Raw genomic sequence first — 5,362 nt, forward strand, 5'->3', positions numbered from 1 at the left:
AAAATCTTTAAAAAAAAAAAAGATCACATTTGAGAAAAATAGATATAAACATTCATATGATTGTACTACGTACAAAGGGATTTGGAAGACGATACACAAAATACGTGAACAGTGGGGTTATTCTAGGAAGTGCAAAGTGGAAGAGGGGATTTACTTTCTGCTTTTACCCTTCGGCACACTTTTTTGAATTATTATCATACTAACCAATAGCATGAACAACTATTAAATTTGAAATTAATTTATCAACAGTGAAAATATATTAAAAGCTTTCCAGAGCATTCTGATCATCAACAGTTTCAGGGACCATTGCACCAGGCAAATGATATAAAAGTCCATTAGTTTAATTTCTCATTAAAGGAACTGGGCGTTCCCTCAAGATGCAAGTTCTTCTAATTATCCCGTAAATACCAGGCCACCAAGCAATGTTGACACCTGCTAGCATTTAGCTACCCAGAAAGTAATAATGGAGAATAAATGTTGAGGGAATAAACAACTCACATTGAAATTGGAGTGGAAACATTATAGCTCCGCAAGAAAAAAGTCTTACAACTGTTTTTACAGGGAAGACAGACTGAGAAACTAAATTCTTACTCACCATCTTATATGTCCCATGCACAGAACTTCATCTCACTTCTTTCAGGAAAAAGATCTGTAAGTCAAGCTAAACTTTTTACTGCTCTGGTTCCCTCCTGGAAAAGTTTGATTGTTAGTGGCCAGCATATTGAGTGTTATGGTTAAGAATTGTAATCACTTCAATATAGGTCTTTTTTTTTCTAGTTAGACTTAATGACTTTATTGCTTGAGGACATAGACAAATTTATGCAACCAGAGCAGAGGCTGTGGATGACTTGTATTTCCAGTTGGAGGGGAGAACTCTTTGGTCTTATAATATCAAGTCAACGGCTAATACAGCTCTCGATCAGCATCAGTCAGATTTAGCATCCTTTCTGTTCCTCTCAAGATGCTTTTGAACAGCAACAACTTTCTTAATCCAATGGTAGAGATCCTCAGGAAGAGAGGGAGCAAGTCTTTTGGACTTAAGAATCCTCAGGATTTGATTGCCTGTCACAAAACGTACTTGTGCAACACCATGTGAGTCTCTCAGAATCACACCAGTTTGTGAGGGAGTCAGGCCCTTCTTGGCCAGTTTGTAGATCTGCTCCTTCATGTCATCAGATGGTGGTAAGGCAGAGCCCACAAGGGCAGGCCCTTCCCGGGAGCATGCATGCGACCCATGAAGGCACCGGTCAGAAGGCAAAAACCCATTCTGATTCAGGTCTTAATGAAATAGGCTGCATCAGCCCCAAATGGAATATTCTTCAGCATTCCTCGGTAATAATATTCCACTGCCACTAGCCAAAGAGAAAGAATCTCCTACTGCTTAGATTATCACTTTGGGATACTAGCTCTAACACATTTTTACTCTTTCTCATCCTCCTCCATGCCATTGTCTTGGCCCAACACCCTGCCATTAGCCATTTATAGATGAAAGCAGCTCAACAGGCATGTAGACCAAATCTCAGGACAGAAATTCCTGCAGGTCGGAATTCAGGAAGACACACGTGATTCTCAGCTCGGGTCCTCCATCAGAGCAACACTCAAGGCCAGGTCAGCATTCAGATTCCCAGGGGCCAAATCTGGAAATACGGATTCAGAAAGTTAGGTACTGGGCCCAGGAATCTGAATTTTAGCCAGTGCCCCAAGTGATTTTGCTACTCCCCATAGGAGACCCAATACAGTGAAGATAGTTTTGAACAAAGAGTTCAAAGTGCTTAGATTCTATAGGCTGAGGTCTGGTGCTGTCTGGGTTATTTTGAGGAAGTCACACCACCTTAATCTGCTTTCATTTTCTCCCTGTTGAACAAAGGATTACATTACAATGATTTCTGAGGTCTCTTCTACCTCTGAATTTTTGTGATACTATAAATTAACACAGGGATCAGGCCTTTATGGAAACTCTCCATGTTGCTTCCTAGCCATCCAGTTGTTCTGTCATTTAATGCAAGAACATTTTTTTTTTAAGATTTTATTCATTTATTTGACAGAGATAGACATAGCAAGAGAGGGAACACAAGCAGGGGGAGTGGGAGAGGGAGAAGCAGGCCTCCCGCTGAGCGGGGAGCCCGATGCCAGGTGCGATCCCAGGACCCTGGGATCATGACCTGAGCCTAAGGCAGACGCTTAACGACTGAGCCACCCAGGCGCCCAATGCAAGAACATTCTTAATGGGCTTTCCCGGGAAGCAAAGAATCAAGGTCCTTTGCTTTGGGTATCTCCAAGTGTTATTTTCAGGGCCAGACCGGGCTAGACCACAGCCTTGCCCCAGACGGCTGATCAGTAATGCTCAGTGGGCCTCCCAGCCATGGATGTCTCCCTGAACTAACACCTCTCCTCAGGCCTCGGCTGGTCATTTGGGTACGTTCCAGTTATCAACTTCTCCAACCAGGTTGCTCTAACCATCTAATCACGCTTTGACAGATGGAAGTTGTTTCACAGACATTGACCCCCACCCTGGTCCTCACTAGAGGAAGCCCAATTTTATTCAGGGCAGCTGAAAATATCTGAGTTCCCAGTTCACTTTGCAGCTGGGATGGTCATATGACACAGTTCTGTCCAATGAGATACAGGCAAAAGTCCCCAGGGACACCGTCCCTTCCTCAATAAAAAGACAAAAGCCTTTGCCTCTTCCTTCTTCACTGCCCATGCCCTACCCTTCCCTTTTTTGGCTTAGAATTTGGATGTGAGGCCTGGAGATGCAGCAATCATATTGCAACCCCGAGATGAGAGGTATGACGATAAAGGCTTATGTGGAAGGAGAATAGGATGATGGGAAATGCTGGGCCCCTGATGGTGTTTCTGAGCCACTGTCCCAGTCCTGCACTCACTCCCCCTGCACACGAGACAAATCAACTTCTGGGCTTAAGCTACCCAGTGGAGTTTCCTGTTACTTGTAGAGTCCACTAAAATGCACGTGTTAGCAGGCCAATGCAGTCCCTCACCCTCATTGAAGTGCTATGGCTGCTAGTCACCCGTTTCCCTAAAAAGCTTCTTTTTCTTTTTTTCCACCCTTGTTCCCAAAGACTCTTCACAACTTCACATTTTTAACTTGGAAGACCATGCCTCCCCTAGTCCAAGAAGTTTGTCCTGCCTCTTCCTATCATTAATAGTTTCAAGATGTAAAGATGCCTAAATCCAAGATGCCTACTTAAAGACTAGATAACCTCAAGACTGTCACTCTCCTAGCAGTCATTAATTCATCTATTTATTCATTCACTTGGCAAATGCTTGTTGCATATACACTATCTGCAGGCCGATGTACTAAGCACTGAAGGATATTCAAAGAGAATAAAATCCACCTTCTCCCCTGGAGCTGGGGAATAAAAGATATACAAGCCTGAAACAGCTATGTAATAATAATGCAAAGAAAGCAGGTGACCAAGTGGTAAAAGAGAGGTTTTGCTGAAAATTTATTATCATTTTAGAGAGGATGGAAATTGGTTGGAATAATTTTCTAGACGATTTTTTTTTCTAAATAAAATGTTTGCTTCAGCGAATCAAACTTTTCTGACAATTTTTTTCCCAAGGGCAAATAGTCTATTTTGGATCAAGGGGGGTTATTTATAAAAAAGAGAAAGTCAGAAAGTATTTGTAGAAGAAAGCAAATGTTTCCAAGTCCAGCCCTTAGTTCTAAATATCTCCTTTTAATTTTTCCCAAGAGACCCATTAAACCCTCAAGGAAATATGAAATATAAAAATGATTCCAGATCATTCCTGTGAACTAGAATTCCACAAGGGTGATGCAGATGATTTTCTTAAGCACCCTGTTTGTGTACGGACGACGAACCCGCACCTCAGAGCCTATAATCACACCATGTGCAGATTGGTGTTTCCTCTACCAGATCCCTGTGGGCATGAGTTTGGTGCCTCTTCAAACCTGGAGTGGCAGAAAATCTTTTGATTTAAATTATGAAGAGATCATGTATGTGAAGTCATGTTAAAGGCAGAGAAATTGATATAGAAACAAATTTGTGTAAGAGGGTAATGCAAGCTGGTGCAGCCACTCTGGAAAACAGCATGGAGGTTCCTCAGGAAGTTAAAAATCGAGCTACTCTACGACCCAGCAATTGTACTACTGGGTATTTACCCCAAAGATACAGATGTGGTGAAACAAAGGGGCCCCAATGTTCATAGCAGCAATGTCCGCAATAGCCAAACTGTGGAAGGAGCCAACATGCCCTTCAGCAGATGAATGGATAAAGAAGATGTGGTTCATATATACAATGGAATACTACTCAGCCATCAAAAAGGATGAATACCTACCATTTACATTGACATGGATGGAACTGGAGGGTATTATGCTAAGTGAAGTAAGTCAATCAGAGAAAGACAATTATCGTTGTTTATTTTTCTCTCTGAATAAGAAATCCAAAGTTCAGAGATGACAGGGGCTCCACAACACAACTAAATGACTGAGCCCTTTCTGTTCCTTCCTAAGATGGCGTGCTGACTTTCCTTTTCAAGCCGTAAGAGAGTCGCTACACCTCCAGGATTATGTCAGCCATACAGGCAGGAAGAATGAGGAAGAGTTTCTCCTTTCAAGGATTCGTCTCATATTTCGGATGGATTCTCCCCCTACCTCACCCATCAGCCAATTTGCCCTGACATCTCTCTAGCCATAACAAGCCTACCTTTAGACCAACTCCTGGCCAAAGGGGCAGAGATTTCTATGACTATTTTGACCAATTATTATTCATATCCTGTGACTAGAATAAGATATAGATAGGGCCACCTGAGGTCAGGAGAGATACTGACAATATCTAAACAGATCCATGTTGCGTTAGCAGGGAGGAAGGAAAAGATGGCTATTGACAGGCAGTAAAATTAGCAGAACTGTAGCACAGAGAGGTTAAGTGATGAGACAAGATTCCAATCCAGGCAGCCCAGCCTGGAAGCCTGTTCTCCTAACCAGATAAACAGGGGAACAGTGGGCCCAGTGGCCAATAAGCCAAACTGAGTTAATGATTGCGTAGGCCTTGTTATTTTAGAACACTGATAGAAATGGGAACATAAAGAGGTAGACATATCAGAATCTCCTGAAGGGCTTTTTCTAAACAATAGCTCTCCCCATCCATCCTGTTGTGACCTCCAAGGACATGTGGCCCATGGCCAACCCCCATTGGACTCTGTGTGTTTGTGAGCCTCTGTTCCCAATGGCTATGTTGAATTAGGGGGAAAGGTTGAGAACCACTGTAGTAAGGAATATCCAAATTGTACATATGTTCAGTTTTATGCCGTTTAATTGATTTTGAGGGACTTGGCTTTTGTTTTTTTCGTTTTGTGTTCCAATAATATTTCTTTTACA

At 42.4% G+C, this 5,362-nt stretch overlaps 1 pseudogene; it reads right to left on the reverse strand.

The window, feature by feature from the left end:
• Positions 1 to 817: 817 nt before the first annotated feature.
• On the reverse strand, positions 818 to 1,236 carry LOC117998522 (annotated as a pseudogene).
• Positions 1,237 to 5,362: the final 4,126 nt, after the last annotated feature.

The sequence above is a fragment of the Mirounga leonina genome, unplaced genomic scaffold (genome assembly GCF_011800145.1).
Source record: "Mirounga leonina isolate KUSES-001 unplaced genomic scaffold, KU_Mleo_1.0 Mir_418, whole genome shotgun sequence".
In the NCBI taxonomy this organism is placed as follows: Eukaryota; Metazoa; Chordata; class Mammalia; order Carnivora; family Phocidae; genus Mirounga; species Mirounga leonina.